General features: G+C 55.8%; 1 protein-coding gene across 1 annotated transcript in view; it reads left to right on the top strand.

Moving 5' to 3' along the window:
• The first annotated feature begins 1,170 nt into the window (after positions 1 to 1,170).
• LOC142297118 (transient receptor potential cation channel subfamily M member 2-like) overlaps positions 1,171 to 18,372 on the top strand; it is a 123,339-nt gene continuing 106,137 nt past the window's right edge. The window contains exon 1 of the mRNA XM_075341386.1: positions 1,171 to 1,225. The gene's annotated coding sequence lies outside the window, so the exon portion shown is untranslated. The remainder of the gene's footprint in view (positions 1,226 to 18,372) is intronic.

The following is an 18,372-nucleotide window of genomic DNA, read 5'->3' as shown; positions in this document are numbered from 1 at the left end:
TTCCAGTTAGCCAAATGTATTTTTCATTGTTCTAATAATCCTATAGCGGTAATGCTTTACCCATATTTCCTTATAATATAGTGTTTAGTGTGCAGCTTTTTCACTTTACTACAGTTGTGTTTTTTAAGCTAGCACCTAGTTCACACACATTGGTGTTCAAGTCAGTCTTTTCTCATTATAAGCCAAACGACGTCTCACAACGATCCCGGCTCTGCTACATCCAGAAGCTGCAGTGATGGAAAACACAACCAATAACTGCAGCTTTTTGGAAAAACTGAGGGCAGCGGGAGACCGGGCTGTGAGAAGCGGTGACATCAGTCAGATCGCCGGAGCTCACAGACGGGCTCCCACGGTACCAAGTGTGACCACAGGTGACACGGCCACACAGCAGTCTGGAAATCAGGCAGTCAGGTCTCTGGAGTGCACACTTGGAAGCTCTCCTGCTGCCATCAGTGAATTCAGTTGAATCAGCTGCCGGACTGCTGTGCGGTCATGTCCCATAATTCAACAGTTCGGAAATCTGGCAGCGGGTTCGATGGCGTTAACTGAGAGCAGGGGGGGAGCTCCCAAGCGTGAATGTGACGCCCGGGCCTATCAGGTCATCACAGGGTATTGTGCAATCTGCCCTTCTGCACAGTATCCACATCCTCCTTGGTTACGGGTCCCTGGCCTTTGGTGTTGCTAAGAACCAGCTAATCAAAATCCTAGAAACACTCTGCACCACACCCACCAGACAAACCAATGGGTAGCCTGAAGGGAATAGGGCCGCCCACTTGGGGGGTTGATAAGGGAGGGTCAGGAGTGTTAGGAGCAGTTCAGTTGTGTGGTGACTCTCGTGAGGAGAGGTCACAAGTCAGTTGGAGGAGGTTAGGAGCTGGGCTCCTTGTTACTACTAGGTGGCAGACGTTGGTCTGAGCCTGGTAGGAGCTGGAACCCCGGTCGCAGGGGATCGTGGGCACAGTATTGATGAGGAGGGCAGCCGGCGGCCTTGTGCCATCTCCGGGCAGGGGCCAGGGCACGACGGTGTACGTGGACCCTAGGCCGGGAAGTAGCTTCAAGCGTCCTGGTAATTCACCAGACGAGGACGGAGCCTTCAAGATTCGTTCTCCACCTGCTCCAAAATCGGGGTGCTAGCGCAACGAGGAGGATAGGACTTTCCCAATACACAGTCCAGAAAATACCAAGCATGAACCCTGAGTTCAAGATCACTCCGTTAGCCATACAGGTGAGCGGGACCCGACTAGTTCTACACTACAGGGGCCAAACAGCAAAGACAGTGCCAAGGAAAAGGTCACAGGCTAACAAGCGACACCAACGGGCATGGGATCCAGGCGTGCTCCCTCCCTGCTGCAGCGGTGCTCAAAACTTTAGTTTGCAGGTTGTCAGTGTCAGCGTTATTGGACTGAGTGAGTACACAGTGATCCTTACCTACCCAATGGTGTCCCTTCGCCAACATCACTGAGCCCCGGGGCATTTTCACAACCCATGGAGGGGTTAAACACCTGGCTGCCATTCCATCACCACCGGGTACTCCTAACGGAGGCGGTGGTACTCCACCTTACCACAAACCGTGGGTGGCGTTATGAACTTTACACATATCACTCCCCTGTAAATACCCCCTTTTTGTTTTGAGTGGCCGCACAAACCCCGGGTCCGGAGACTCCTCGAGTCACCGCGGATCCGGATCCTAGCAACAGTCCCGGCTGCTGGCACGGGGGCGGTACATGAGCTCCGATGACCTGACTGCCAAATTGCTGGACTGTCGGACTGACACGATGGCACAGCAGTCTGACAGTCTGGTAGCTGTGAGGTCCAGAAACCGTAAGGCTCTGTGCGCACTGGGAAATGGAATTTTCTTGAGAAAATTCCGCATCCTCTCAAAGATTACCGCACCCGCGGTAAAAAACCGCGGGAAACCGCACCCGAAAACCGCATGCGGTTTGCCGCGGCTTTACCGCGGTATTGTTCGCGGTATTGCCGCGGTTTTGCCGCGTGCGGGTTGGGATGTGCTTTATTGCATTCAATGCAATAAAGCACATTGAAGAAAAAAAAAAAAAAAAAATACATTTAATTCTGATAGTAGATAGACAGAAGAATAGATAGAGGGATAGATAGATAGATAGACAGATAGAGGGATAGATAGATAGAGGGATAGACAGATTGCTGCATTTCCCACGGTCGGCAGTGAGTTCACATTACCGGCCGTGGGAAATGACCGGTAATTACCTCTGCTGTCTGCTGCATTCAGCCTGTGTCTGTGACACATCGCGGCTGGATGGAAGCAGCGCAGGACGTCGGAGCCGGAGCTGTGTGGATTACGCCGGAGGTTTGTTTGGGGGGGGTTAATAAAATGGTGAACGAGGCTTGTTGGTTTTATTTAAAATAAAGGATTTTTCGGTGTCTGTGTTTTTTCACTTTACTTACGGGTTGATCATGTCAGCTGTCACATAGACGCTGCCATGATCAAGCCTGGGGTTAATGGCGGTGGTCCCCCATCACCATTAACCCCTTGTATTACCTTGTCACCACTGCTACACGGTGGCAAGAAGAGCCGAGGACACGCCGGCGCTGCCGCATATTGCATGCGACAGTGCCGGGGCAGCTGCGGCTGATATTCTCGGCTGCGGGAGGGGGAGTGAGGCGGGGGACATTACCCCTGCCCCTCTCCCTCCCCAGCCTGAGAATACCGGGCCGCCGCTGTGTGCTTACCTCGGCTGGACGGTAAATATGCAGCGGAGCCCACGTTCTTTTTTTCCTATATTTCCGTTTTCTTTCTATGTGTGTTCTATGTGTCTGTGTCTATGTGTTCTATGTCTGTGATGTGTGTGTCTGTGTCTGTGATGTGTTCTATGTCTGTGTGTGATCTGTGTGTGTGTTTACTCTGCACGGCTTCCTCTTCCTGTAATGACATCACTTCCCTGCAAAACCGCAGACAGGCGATGCACATTACCGGAGGTAAACCGCAAAATACCGCAGGGAATAACGCAGGAAAAGGCAGTGAACCGCACAGAATTTGCTGCCTGCGTTATTCCCTGCGGGATTTCATGATTAACATTGAGTCAATGGAGTGAAATCCCGCAGCGATGTGCGGAAAAGAAGTGACATGCACTTGTTTTTGCTGCGGGATTCCCGCAGCAAAACATGCAGCTGTCAAATTCCGCCCAGTGCGCACAGGATTTTTTTTCTCCATAGGATTTGCTGGTGATTCACTGCAGAGATGTTATGAACATTTTCTGCAGCGAAACATGCAGCAAATCCGCGGCAAAATCCGCGAAAAATCCGGTAAGTGCGCACATAGCCTAAAGGAGTCTTTAAGTTTCCTGAAGTTCCCAGCTTTACTAGAGCTTTACTCTTACTAGAGTTCACACCAGATGTCCCAGCAGGTTGGAACTCCAGAAGTGTTAAGGTCTCCCTTAAAGGCTTCTTTAAGGTATCCGGACCTCACAGCTACTGGACTGTCGGACAGCTGTGCTGCCGTGTCACGCAATCCGGCAGTTCAGCAGTCACGTCACTGGAGCTCACCGCTGCTCCCAGTGAACTTGAATTTTCTGCTGGTTTGCCGTACTGCTGGAAGAGACAGATGCTTCTGGAGGGACACTGGGTATGGGAGGGAACAGAGGTGTCTAGAGGGGACAGATGCTTCTGGAGAGACACTGGGTATGGGAGGGAACAGAGGTGTCTGGAGGAGACAGATGCTTCTGGAGAGACACTGGGTATGGGAGGGAACAGAGGTGTCTGGAGGGGACAGATGATTCTGGAGGGACACTGGGTATGAGAGGGAACAGAGGTGTCTGGAGGGGACAGATCCTTCTGGAGAGACAATGGGTATGGGAGGGAACAGAGGTGTCTGGAGGGGACAAATGCTTCAGGAGGGACACTGGGTATGGGAGGGAACAGAGGTGTCTGGAGGGGACAGATGCTTCTGGAGGGACACTGGGTATGGGAGGGAACAGAGGTGTCTGGAGGGGACAGATGCTTCTGGAGGAACACTGGGTATGGGAGGGAACAGAGGTGTCTGGAGGGGACAGATGCTTCTGGAGAGACACTGGGTATGGGAGGGAACAGAGGTGTCTGGAGGGGGACAGATGCTTCTGGAGGGACACTGGGTATGGGAGGGAACAGAGGTGTCTGGAGGGGACAGGTGCTCCTGGAGAGACACTGGGTATGGGAGGGAACAGAGGTGTCTGGGGGGACAGATGCTTCTAGAAGGACACTGGGTATGGGAGGGAACAGAGGTGTCTGGAGGGGACAGATGCTCCTGGAAAGACACTGGGTATGGGAGGGAACAGAGGTGTCTGGAGGGGACAGATGCTTCTAGAGGGACACTGGGTATGGGAGGGAACAGAGGTGTCTGGGGGGACAGATGCTTCTAGAAGAGACACTGGATATGGGAGGGAACAGAGGTGTCTGGAGGGGGACAGATGCTTCTGGAGGGACACTGGGTATGGGAGGGAACAGAGGTGTCTGGAGGGGACAGATGCTTCTGGAGAGTCACTGGGTATGGGAGGGAACAGAGGTGTCTGGAGGATACAGATGCTTCTGGAGGGACACTGGGTATGGGAGGGAACAGAGGTGTCTGGAGGGGACAGATGCTTCTGGAGGAACACTGGGTATGGGAGAGAACAGAGGTGTCTGGAGGGGACAGATGCTTCTGGAGAGACACTGGGTATGGGAGGGAACAGAGGTGTCTGGGGGGACAGATGCTTCTAGAAGGACACTGGGTATGGGAGGGAACAGAGGTGTCTGGAGGGGACAGATGCTCCTGGAGAGACACTGGGTATGGGAGGGAACAGAGGTGTCTGGAGGGGACAGATGCTTCTGGAGGGACACTGGGTATGGGAGGGAACAGAGGTGTCTGGGGGGACAGATGCTTCTAGAAGAGACACTGGATATGGGAGGGAACAGAGGTGTCTGGAGGGGGACAGATGCTTCTGGAGGGACACTGGGTATGGGAGGGAACAGAGGTGTCTGGAAGGGACAGATGCTTCTGGAGAGTCACTGGGTATGGGAGGGAACAGAGGTGTCTGGAGGGGACAGATGCTTCTGGAGAGACACTGGGTATGGGAGGGAACAGAGGTGTCTGGAGAAGACAGATGTTTCTGGAGGGACACTGGGTATGGGAGGGAACAGAGGTGTCTGGAGGGGACAGATGCTTCTGGAGAGACACTGGGTATGGGAGGGAACAGAGGTGTCTGGGGGACAGATGCTTCTGGAGAGACACTGGGTATGGGAGGGAACAGAGGTGTCTGGAGGGGACAGATGCTTCTGGAGGGACACTGGGTATGGGAGGGAACAGAGGTGTCTGAGGGGACAGATCCTTCTGGAGAGACAATGGGTATGGGAGGGAACAGAGGTGTCTGGAGGGGACAGATGCTTCTGGAGGAACACTGGTTATGGGAGGGAACAGAGGTGTCTAGAGGGGACAGATGCTTCTGGAGAGACACTGGGTATGGGAGGGAACAGAGGTGTCTGGAGGAGACAGATGCTTCTGGAGGGACACTGGGTATGGGAGGGAACAGAGGTGTCTGGAGGGGACAGATGCTTCTGGAGGAACACTGGGTATGGGAGGGAACAGAGGTGTCTGGAGGGGACAGATGCTTCTGGAGAGACACTGGGTATGGGAGGGAACAGAGGTATCTGGAGGGGGACAGATGCTTCTGGAGGGACACTGGGTATGGGAGGGAACAGAGGTGTCTGGAGGGGAGAGATGCTTCTGGAGAGACACTGGGTATGGGAGGGAACAGAGGTGTATGGAGGGGACAGATGTTTCTGGAGGGACACTGGGTATGGAAGGGAACAGAGGTGTCTGTAGGGGACAGATGCTCCTGGAGAGACACTGGGTATGGGAGGGAACAGAGGTGTCTGGGGGGACAGATGCTTCTAGAATGACACTGGATATGGGAGGGAACAGAGGTGTCTGGAGGGGACAGATGCTCCTGGAGAGACACTGGGTATGGAAGGGAACAGAGGTGTCTGGAGGGGACAGATGCTTCTAGAGGGACACTGAGTATGGGAGGGAACAGAGGTGTCTGGGGGGACAGATGCTTCTAGAAGAGACACTGGATATGGGAGGGAACAGAGGTGTCTGGAGGGGGACAGATGCTTCTGGAGGGACACTGGGTATGGGAGGGAACAGAGGTGTCTGGAGGGGACAGATGCTTCTGGAGAGTCACTGGGTATGGGAGGGAACAGAGGTGTCTGGAGGGGACAGATGCTTCTGGAGGGACACTGGGTATGGGAGGGAACAGGTGTCTGGAGGGGAGAGATGCTCCTGGAGAGACACTGGGTATGGGAGGGAACAGAGGTGTCTGGAGGGGACAGATGTTTCTGGAGGGACACTGGGTATGGAAGAGAACAGAGATGTCTGGATGGGACAGATGCTTCTGGAGAGACACTGGGTATGGGAGGGAACAGAGGTGTCTGGGGGACAGATGCTTCTGGAGAGACACTGGGTATGGGAGGGAACAGAGGTGTCTGGTGGGGACAGATGCTTCTGGAGGGACACTGGGTATGGGAGGGAACAGAGGTGTCTGGAGGGGACAGATCCTTCTGGAGAGACAATGGGTATGGGAGGGAACAGAGGTGTCTGGAGGGGACAGATGCTTCTGGAGAGACACTGGGTATGGGAGGAAACAGAGGTGTCTGGAGAGGAGAGATGCTTCTGGAGGGACACTGGGTATGGGAGGGAACAGAGGTGTCTGGAGGGGACAGATCCTTCTGGAGAGATAATGGGTATGGGAGGGAACAGAGGTGTCTGGAGGGGACAAATGCTTCAGGAGGGACACTGGGTATGGGAGGGAACAGAGGTGTCTGGAGGGGACAGATGCTTCTGGAGGAACACTGGGTATGGGAGGGAACAGAGGTGTCTGGAGGGGACAGATGCTTCTGGAGAGACACTGGGTATGGGAGGGAACAGAGGTTTCTGGAGGGGACAGATGCTTCTGGAGGGACACTGGGTATGGGAGGGAACAGAGGTGTCTGGAGGGGAGAGATGCTTCTGGAGAGACACTGGGTATGGGAGGGAACAGAGGTGTCTGGAGGGGGACAGATGTTTCTGGAGGGACACTGGGTATGGGAGGGAACAGAGGTGTCTGGAGGGGACAGATGCTCCTGGAGAGACACTGAGTATGGGAGGGAACAGAGGTGTCTGGAGGGGACAGATGCTTCTAGAGGGACACTGGGTATGGGAGGGAACAGAGGTGTCTGAGGGGACAGATGCTTCTAGAAGAGACACTGGATATGGGAGGGAACAGAGGTGTCTGGAGGGGGACAGATGCTTCTGGAGGGACACTGGGTATGGGAGGGAACAGAGGTGTCTGTAGGGGACAGATGCTCCTGGAGAGACACTGGGTATGGGAGGGAACAGAGGTGTCTGGGGGGACAGATGCTTCTAGAATGACACTGGGTATGGGAGGGAACAGAGGTGTCTGGAGGGGACAGATGCTCCTGGAGAGACACTGGGTATGGAAGGGAACAGAGGTGTCTGGAGGGGACAGATGCTTCTAGAGGGACACTGGGTATGGGAGGGAACAGAGGTGTCTGAGGGGACAGATGCTTCTAGAAGAGACACTGGATATGGGAGGGAACAGAGGTGTCTGGAGGGGGACAGATGCTTCTGGAGGGACACTGGGTATGGGAGGGAACAGAGGTGTCTGGGGGGACAGATGCTTCTAGAAGAGACACTGGATATGGGAGGGAACAGAGGTGTCTGGAGGGGGACAGATGCTTCTGGAGGGACACTGGGTATGGGAGGGAACAGAGGTGTCTGGAGGAGACAGATGCTTCTGGAGAGTCACTGGGTATGGGAGGGAACAGAGGTGTCTGGAGGGGACAGATGCTTCTGGAGGGACACTGGGTATGGGAGGGAACAGGTGTCTGGAGGGGAGAGATGCTTCTGGAGAGACACTGGGTATGGGAGGGAACAGAGGTGTCTGGAGGGGAGAGATGCTTCTGGAGAGACACTGGGTATGGGAGGGAACAGAGGTGTCTGGAGGGGACAGATGTTTCTGGAGGGACACTGGGTATGGGAGAGAACAGAGATGTCTGGAGGGGACAGATGTTTCTGGAGAGACACTGGGTATGGGAGGGAACAGAGGTGTCTGGGGGACAGATGCTTCTGGAGAGACACTGGGTATGGGAGGGAACAGAGGTGTCTGGAGGGGACAGATGCTTCTGGAGGGACACTGGGTATGGGAGGGAATAGAGGTGTCTGGAGGGGACAGATCCTTCTGGAGAGACACTGGGTATGGGAGGAAACAGAGGTGTCTGAAGAGGAGAGATGCTTCTGGAGGGACACTGGGTATGGGAGGGAACAGATGTGTCTGGAGGGGACAGATCCTTCTGGAGAGATAATGGGTATGGGAGGGAAGAGAGGTGTCTGGAGGGGACAAATGCTTCAGGAGGGACACTGGGTATGGGAGGGAACAGAGGTGTCTGGAGGGGACAGATGCTTCTGGAGGAACACTGGGTATGGGAGGGAACAGAGGTGTCTGGAGGGGACAGATGCTTCTGGAGAGACACTGGGTATGGGAGGGAACAGAGGTTTCTGGAGGGGACAGATGCTTCTGGAGGGACACTGGGTATGGGAGGGAACAGAGGTGTCTGGAGGGGAGAGATGCTTCTGGAGAGACACTGGATATGGGAGGGAACAGAGGTGTCTGGAGGGGGACAGATGCTTCTGGAGAGACACTGGGTATGGGAGGGAACAGAGGTGTCTGGGGGGACAGATGCTTCTAGAAGAGACACTGGATATGGGAGGGAACAGAGGTGTCTGGAGGGGACAGATGCTTCTGGAGAGAAAGTGAGTATGGGAGAGAACAGAGGTGTCTGGAGGGGACAGATGCTTCTGGAGAGACAGTGGGTATGGGAGGGAACAGAGGTGTCTGGAGGGACAGATGCTCCTAGAGAGACACTGGGTATGGGAGGGAACAGAGGTGTCTGGAGGGGGACAGATGCTTCTGGAGGGACACTGGGTATGGGAGGGAACAGAGGTGTCTGGGGGACAGATGCTTCTGGAGCGACACTGGGTATGGGAGGGAACAGAGATGTCTGGAGGGGACAGATGCTTCTGGAGGGACACTGGGTATGGGAGGGAACAGGTGTCTGGAAGGGACAGATGCTTCTGGAGAGACACTGGGTATGGGAGGGAACAGAGGTGTCTGAGGGGGCAGATGCTTCTGGAGAGACAGTGGGTATGGGAGGGAACAGAGGTGTCTGGAGGGGACAGATGCTTCTGGAGGGACACTGGGTATGGGAGGGAACAGATGTCTGGAGGGGACAGATGCTTCTGGAGAGACAGTGGGTATGGGAGGGAACAGAGGTGTCTGAAGGGACAGATGCTCCTAGAGAGACACTGGGTATGGGAGGGAACAGAGGTGTCTAGGGGACAGATGCTTCTGGAGCGACACTGGGTATGGGAGGGAACAGAGATGTCTGGAGGGGACAGATGCTTCTGGAGGGACACTGGGTATGGGAGGGAACAGGTGTCTGGAAGGGACAGATGCTTCTGGAGAGACACTGGGTATGGGAGGGAACAGAGGTGTCTGGAGGGGACAGATGCTTCTGAAGAGACACTGGGTATGGGAGGGAACAGAGGTGTCTGAGGGGGCAGATGCTTCTGGAGAGACAGTGGGTATGGGAGGGAACAGAGGTGTCTGGAGGGGACAGATGCTTCTGGAGGGACACTGGGTATGGGAGAGAACAGGTGTCTGAGGGGACAGATGCTCCTGGAGAGACACTGGGTATGGGAGGGAACAGAGGTGTCTGGAGGGGGACAGATGCTTCTGGAGGGACACTGGGTATGGGAGGGAACAGAGGTGTCTGGGGGACAGATGCTTCTGGAGCGACACTGGTTATGGGAGGGAACAGAGATGTCTGGAGGGGACAGATGCTTCTGGAGAGACACTGGGTATGGGAGGGAACAGAGGTGTCTGGAGGGGACAGATGCTTCTGGAGAGACACTGGGTATGGGAGGGAACAGGTGTCTGGAGGGACAGATGCTCCTGGAGAGACACTGGGTATGGGAGGGAACAAAGGTGTCTGGGGGGGACAGATGCTTCTGGAGGGACACTGGGTATGGGAGGGAACAGAGGTGTCTGGAAGGGACAGATGCTCCTGGAGAGACACTGGGTATGGGAGGGAACAGAGGTGTCTGGAGGGGACAGATGCTTCTGGAGAGACACTGGGTATGGGAGGGAACAGAGGTGTCTGGAAGGACAGATGCTTCTAGAAGGACACTGGGTATGGGAGGGAACAGAGGTGTCTGGAGGGGACAGATGCTTCTGGAGAGACACTGGGTATGGGAGGGAACAGAGGTGTCTGGAGGGGACAGATGCTCCGGGAGAGACACTGGGTATGGGAGGGAACAGAGGTGTCTGGAGGGGACAGATGTTCCTGGAGAGACACTGGATATGGGAGGGAACAGAGGTGTCTGGAGGGGACAGATGCTTCTGGAGAGACAATGGGTATGGGAGGAAACAGAGGTGTCTGGGGGGACAGATGCTTCTAGAAGGACACTGGGTATGGGAAGGAACAGAGGTGTCTGGAGGGGGACAGATGCTTCTGGAGGGACACTGGGTATGGGAGGGAACATAGGTGTCTGAGGGACAGATGCTTCTGGAGAGACAGTGCGTATGGGAGGGAACAGAGGTGTCTGGAAGGACAGATGCTCCTGGAGAGACACTGGGTATGGGAAAGAACAGAGGTGTCTGGAGGGGACAGATGCTTCTGGAGGGACACTGGGTATGGGAGGGAACAGAGGTGTTTGGGGGGACAGATGCTTCTGGAGGGACACTGGGTATGGGAGGGAACAGAGGTGTCTGAGGGGACAGATGCTTCTGGAGGGACACTGGGTATGGGAGGGAACAGAGGTGTTTGGGGGGGACAGATGCTCCTGGAGAGACACTGGGTATGGAAGGGAACAGAGGTGTCTGGGGGAGACACATGCTTCTGGAGGGACACTGGGTATGGGATGGAACAGAGGTGTCTGGAGGGGACAGATGCTTCTGGAGAGACACTGGGTATGGGAGGGAACAGAGGTGTCTGGAGGGGACAGATGCTTCTGGAGGGACACTGGGTATGGGAGGGAACAGAGGTGTCTGGAGGGGGACAGATGCTTCTGGAGGGACACTTGGTATGGGAGGGAACAGAGGTGTCTGGAGGGACAGATGCTTCTGGAGAGACAGTGGGTATGGGAGGGAACAGAGGATTCTGGAGGGGACAGATGCTTCTGGAGGGACACTGGGTATGGGAGGGAACAGAGGTGTCTGGAGGGGACAGATGCTTCTGGAGGGACACTGGGTATGGGAGGGAACAGAGGTGTCTGGAGGGGGACAGATGCTTCTGGAGGGACACTGGGTATGGGAGGGAACAGAGGTGTCTGGGGGACAGATGCTTCTGGAGCGACACTGGGTATGGGAGGGAACAGAGATGTCTGGAGGGGACAGATTCTTCTGGAGGGACACTGGGTATGGGAGGGAACAGGTGTCTGGAGGGGACAGATGCTTCTGGAGAGACACTGGGTATGGGAGGGAACAGAGGTGTCTGGAGGGGACAGATGCTTCTGGAGAGACACTGGGTATGGGAGGGAACAGAGGTGTCTGGAGGGACAGATGCTCCTGGAGAGACACTGGGTATGGGAGGGAACAAAGGTGTCTGGGGGGGACAGATGCTTCTGGAGGGACACTGGGTATGGGAGGGAACAGAGGTGTCTGGAAGGGACAGATGCTCCTGGAGAGACACTGGGTATGGGAGGGAACAGAGGTGTCTGGAGGGACAGATGCCTCTAGAAGGACACTGGGTATGGGAGGGAACAGAGGTGTCTGGAGGGGACAGATGCTTCTGGAGAGACACTGGGTATGGGAGGGAACAGAGGTGTCTGGAGGGGACAGATGCTCCTGGAGAGACACTGGGTATGGGAGGGAACAGAGGTGTCTGGAGGGGACAGATGTTCCTGGAGAGACACTGGGTATGGGAGGGAACAGAGGTGTCTGGAGGGGACAGATACTCCTGGAGAGACACTGGGTATGGGAGGGAACAGAGGTGTCTGGAGGGGACAGATGCTCCTGGAGAGACACTGGGTATGGGAGGGAACAGAGGTGTCTGGAGGGACAGATGCTTCTAGAAGGACACTGGGTATGGGAGGGAACAGAGGTGTCTGGAGGGGACAGATGCTTCTGGAGGGACACTGGGTATGGGAGGGAACATAGGTGTCTGAGGGACAGATGCTTCTGGAGAGACAGTGGGTATGGGAGGGAACAGAGGTGTTTGGAGGGGACAGATGCTCCTGGGGAGACACTGGATATGGGAGGGAACAGAGGTGTCTGTGGGGACAGATGCTTCTAGAAGGACACTGGGTATGGGAGGGAACAGAGGTGTCTGGAGGGGGACAGATTATTCTGGAGGGACACTGGGTATGGGAGGCAACAGAGGTGTCTGAAGGGGACAGATGCTTCTGGAGAGACACTGGGTATGGGAGGGAACAGAGGTGTCTGGAGGGACAGATGCTCCTGGAGAGACACTTGGTATGGGAGGGAACAGAGGTGTCTGGGGGGGGACAGATGCTTTTGGAGGGACACTGGGTATGAGAGGGAACAGAGGTGTCTGGAGGGGACAGATGCTTCTGGAGGGACACTGGGTATGGGAGGGAACAGAGGTGTCTGGAGGGGACAGATGCTTCTGGAGAGACACTGGGTATGGGATGGAGCAGAGGTGTCTGGGGGACAGATGCTTCTGGGGGGACACTGGGTATGGGAGGGAACAGAGGTGTCTGGAGAGGACAGATCCTTCTGGAGAGACAATGGGTATGGGAGGGAACAGAGGTATCTGGAGGGGACAGATGCTTCTGGAGAGACACTGGGTATGGGAGGGAACAGAGGTGTCTGGAGGGGAGAGATTCTTCTGGAGAGACACTGGGTATGGGAGGGAACAGAGGTGTCTGGAGGGGACAGATGCTTCTGGAGGGACACTGGGTATGGGAGGGAACAGAGGTGTCTGGAGGGGACAGATCCTTCTGGAGAGACAATGGGTAAGGGAGGGAACAGAGGTGTCTGGAAGGGACAGATGCTTCTGGAGGAACACTGGGTATGGGAGGGAACAGAGGTGTCTGGAGGGGACAGATGCTTCTGGAGAGACACTGGGTATGGGAGGGTACAGGTGTCTGGAGAGGACAGATGCTTCTGGAAGGACACTGGATATGGGAGGGAACAGAGGTGTCTGAAGGAAACAGATGCTTCTGGAGAGACAATGGGTATGGGAGGGAACAGGTGTCTGGAGGGGACAGATGCTTCTTGAGAGACACTGGGTAAGGGAGGGAACAGAGGTGTCTGGAGGGGACAGATGCTTCTGGAGGGACCCTGGGTATGGGAGGAAACAGGTGTTTGGGGGGGACAGATGCTTCTGGAGAGACACTGGGTATGGGAGGGAAGAGAGGTGTCTGAAGGGACAGATGCTCCTGGAGAGACACTGGGTATGGGAGGGAACAGAGATATCTGGGGGGGACAGATGCTTCTGGAGGGACACTGGGTATTGGAGGGAACAGAGGTGTCTGGAGGGGACAGATGCTCCTGGAGAGACACTGGGTATGGGAGGGAACAGAGGTGTCTGGAGGGGACAAATGCTTCTGGAGGGACACTGGGTATGGGAGGGAACAGAGGTGTCTGGGGGGGACAGATGCTTCTGGAGGGACACTGGGTATGGGAGGGAACAGATGTGTCTGGAGGGGACAGATGCTTCTGGAGGGACACTAGATAAGGGAGGGAACAGAGGTGTTTGGAGGGGACAGATGCTTCTGGAGAGACACTGGGTATGGGAGGGGACAGATGCTTCTGGAGAGACACTGGGTCTGGAGGGGACAGATGATTCTGGAGGGACACTGGGTATGAGAGGGAACAGAGGTGTCTGGAGGGGACAGATCCTTCTGGAGAGACAATGGGTATGGGAGGGAACAGAGGTGTCTGGAGGGGGACAGATGCTTCTGGAGGGACACTGGGTATGGGAGGGAACAGAGGTGTCTGGGGGACAGATGCTTCTGGAGCGACACTGGGTATGGGAGGGAACAGAGATGTCTGGAGGGGACAGATTCTTCTGGAGGGACACTGGGTATGGGAGGGAACAGGTGTCTGGAGGGGACAGATGCTTCTGGAGAGACACTGGGTATGGGAGGGAACAGAGGTGTCTGGAGGGGACAGATGCTTCTGGAGAGACACTGGGTATGGGAGGGAACAGAGGTGTCTGGAGGGACAGATGCTCCTGGAGAGACACTGGGTATGGGAGGGAACAAAGGTGTCTGGGGGGGACAGATGCTTCTGGAGGGACACTGGGTATGGGAGGGAACAGAGGTGTCTGGAAGGGACAGATGCTCCTGGAGAGACACTGGGTATGGGAGGGAACAGAGGTGTCTGGAGGGACAGATGCCTCTAGAAGGACACTGGGTATGGGAGGGAACAGAGGTGTCTGGAGGGGACAGATGCTTCTGGAGAGACACTGGGTATGGGAGGGAACAGAGGTGTCTGGAGGGGACAGATGCTCCTGGAGAGACACTGGGTATGGGAGGGAACAGAGGTGTCTGGAGGGGACAGATGTTCCTGGAGAGACACTGGGTATGGGAGGGAACAGAGGTGTCTGGAGGGGACAGATACTCCTGGAGAGACACTGGGTATGGGAGGGAACAGAGGTGTCTGGGGGGGACAGATGCTTCTGGAGGGACTTTGGGTATGGGAGGGAACAGAGGTGTCTGGAGGGGACAGATGCTCCTGGAGAGACACTGGGTATGGGAGGGAACAGAGGTGTCTGGAGGGACAGATGCTTCTAGAAGGACACTGGGTATGGGAGGGAACAGAGGTGTCTGGAGGGGACAGATGCTTCTGGTTGGACACTGGGTATGGGAGGGAACATAGGTGTCTGAGGGACAGATGCTTCTGGAGGGACACTGGGTATGGGAGGGAACAGAGGTGTCTGTGGGGACAGATGCTTCTAGAAGGACACTGGGTATGGGAGGGAACAGAGGTGTCTGGAGGGGGACAGATGATTCTGGAGGGACACTGGGTATGGGAGGGAACAGAGGTGTCTGGGGGACAGAAGCTTCTGGAGAGACAGTGGGTATGGGAGGGAACAGAGGTGTCTGGAGGGGACAGATGCTTCTGGAGGGACACTGGGTATGGGAGGCAACAGAGGTGTCTGGAGGGGACAGATGCTTCTGGAGAGACACTGGGTATGGGAGGGAACAGAGGTGTCTGGAGGGACAGATGCTCCTGGAGAGACACTTGGTATGGGAGGGAACAGAGGTGTCTGGGGGGGGGACAGATGCTTTTGGAGGGACACTGGGTATGAGAGGGAACAGAGGTGTCTGGAGGGGACAGATGCTTCTGGAGGGACACTGGGTATGGGAGGGAACAGAGGTGTCTGGAGGGGACAGATGCTTCTGGAGAGACACTGGGTATGGGAGGGAGCAGAGGTGTCTGGGGGACAGATGCTTCTGGGGGGACACTGGGTATGGGAGGGAACAGAGGTGTCTGGAGAGGACAGATCCTTCTGGAGAGACAATGGGTATGGGAGGGAACAGAGGTATCTGGAGGGGACAGATGCTTCTGGAGGAACACTGGGTATGGGAGGGAACAGAGGTATCTAGAGGGGACAGATGCTTCTGGAGAGACACTGGGTATGGGAGGGAACAGAGGTGTCTGGAGGGGAGAGATGCTTCTGGAGAGACACTGGGTATGGGAGGGAACAGAGGTGTCTGGAGGGGACAGATGCTTCTGGAGGGACACTGGGTATGGGAGGGAACAGAGGTGTCTGGAGGGGACAGATCCTTCTGGAGAGACAATGGGTAAGGGAGGGAACAGAGGTGTCTGGAGGGGACAGATGCTTCTGGAGGAACACTGGGTATGGGAGGGAACAGAGGTGTCTGGAGGGGACAGATGCTTCTGGAGAGACACTGGGTATGGGAGGGTACAGGTGTCTGGAGAGGACAGATGCTTCTGGAAGGACACTGGATATGGGAGGGAACAGAGGTGTCTGGAGGGGACAGATGCTTCTGGAGAGACACTGGGTATGGGAGGGAACAGAGGTGTCTGGGGGGACAGATGCTTCTGGAGAGACACTGGGTATGGGAGGGAACAGAGGTGTCTGAAGGAAACAGATGCTTCTGGAGAGACACTGGGTATGGGAGGGAACAGAGGTGTCTGGAGGGGACAGATGCTTCTGGAGAAACACTGGGTATGGGAGGGAACAGAGGTGTCTGAGCGGGCAGATGCTTCTGGAGAGACACTGGGTATGGGAGGGAACAGGTGTCTGGAGGGGACAGATGCTTCTTGAGAGACACTGGGTAAGGGAGGGAACAGAGGTGTCTGGAGGGGACAGATGCTTCTGGAGGGACCCTGGGTATGGGAGGAAACAGGTGTTTGGGGGGGGGACAGATGCTTCTGGAGAGACACTGGGTATGGGAGGGAAGAGAGGTGTCTGAAGGGACAGATGCTCCTGGAGAGACACTGGGTATGGGAGGGAACAGAGATATCTGGGGGGGACAGATGCTTCTGGAGGGACACTGGGTATTGGAGGGAACAGAGGTGTCTGGAGGGGACAGATGCTCCTGGAGAGACACTGGGTATGGGAGGGAACAGAGGTGTCTGGAGGGACAGATGCTTCTAGAAGGACACTGGGTATGGGAGGGAACAGAGGTGTCTGGAGGGGACAGATGCTTCTGGAGGGACACTGGATATGGGAGGGAACAGAGGTGTCTGGAGGGGACAAATGCTTCTGGAGGGACACTGGGTATGGGAGGGAACAGAGGTGTCTGGGGGGGACAGATGCTTCTGGAGGGACACTGGGTATGGGAGGGAACAGATGTGTCTGGAGGGGACAGATGCTTCTGGAGGGACACTAGATAAGGGAGGGAACAGAGGTGTTTGGAGGGGACAGATGCTTCTGGAGAGACACTGGGTATGGGAGGGGACAGATGCTTCTGGAGAGACACTGGGTCTGGAGGGGACAGATGATTCTGGAGGGACACTGGGTATGAGAGGGAACAGAGGTGTCTGGAGGGGACAGATCCTTCTGGAGAGACAATGGGTATGGGAGGGAACAGAGGTGTCTGGAGGGGACAAATGCTTCAGGAGGGACGCTGGGTATGGGAGGGAACAGAGGTGTCTGGAGGGGACAGATGCTTCTGGAGGAACACTGGGTATGGGAGGGAACAGAGGTGTCTGGAGGGGACAGATGCTTCTGGAGAGACACTGGGTATGGGAGGGAACAGAGGTGTCTGGAGGGGGACAGATGCTTCTGGAGGGACACTGGGTATGGGAGGGAACAGAGGTGTCTGGAGGGGACAGGTGCTCCTGGAGAGACACTGGGTATGGGAGGGAACAGAGGTGTCTGGGGGGACAGATGCTTCTAGAAGGACACTGGGTATGGGAGGGAACAGAGGTGTCTGGAGGGGACAGATGCTCCTGGAAAGACACTGGGTATGGGAGGGAACAGAGGTGTCTGGGGGGACAGATGCTTCTAGAAGAGACACTGGATATGGGAGGGAACATAGGTGTCTGGAGGGGGACAGATGCTTCTGGAGGGACACTGGGTATGGGAGGGAACAGAGGTGTCTGGAGGGGACAGATGCTCCTGGAGAGTCACTGGGTATGGGAGGGAACAGAGGTGTCTGGAGGAGACAGATGCTTCTGGAGGGACACTGGGTATGGGAGGGAACAGAGGTGTCTGGAGGGGACAGATGCTTCTGGAGGAACACTGGGTATGGGAGAGAACAGAGGTGTCTGGAGGGGACAGATGCTTCTGGAGAGACACTGGGTATGGGAGGGAACAGAGGTGTCTGGGGGGACAGATGCTTCTAGAAGGACACTGGGTATGGGAGGGTACAGAGGTGTCTGGAGGGGACAGATGCTCCTGGAGAGACACTGGGTATGGGAGGGAACAGAGGTGTCTGGAGGGGACAGATGCTTCTAGAAGGACACTGGGTATGGGAGGGAACAGAGGTGTCTGGAAGGGACAGATGCTTCTGGAGAGTCACTGGGTATGGGAGGGAACAGAGGTGTCTGGAGGGGACAGATGCTTCTGGAGGGTCACTGGGTATGGGAGGGAACAGGTGTCTGGAGGGGACAGATGCTTCTGGAGAGACACTGGGTATGGGAGGGAACAGAGGTGTCTGGAGAAGACAGATGTTTCTGGAGGGACACTGGGTATGGGAGGGAACAGAGGTGTCTGGAGGGGACAGATGCTTCTGGAGGAACACTGGGTATGGGAGGGAACAGAGGTGTCTGGAGGGGACAGATGCTTCTGGAGAGACACTGGGTATGGGAGGGAACAGAGGTATCTGGAGGGGGACAGATGCTTCTGGAGGGACACTGGGTATGGGAGGGAACAGAGGTG

The sequence above is a fragment of the Anomaloglossus baeobatrachus genome, chromosome 3, assembly GCF_048569485.1.
Source record: "Anomaloglossus baeobatrachus isolate aAnoBae1 chromosome 3, aAnoBae1.hap1, whole genome shotgun sequence".
Lineage (NCBI taxonomy): Eukaryota > Metazoa > Chordata > Amphibia > Anura > Aromobatidae > Anomaloglossus > Anomaloglossus baeobatrachus.
Note: the sequence above shows the minus strand (reverse complement) of the source record. Positions and strands in the feature narration are given on the sequence as shown.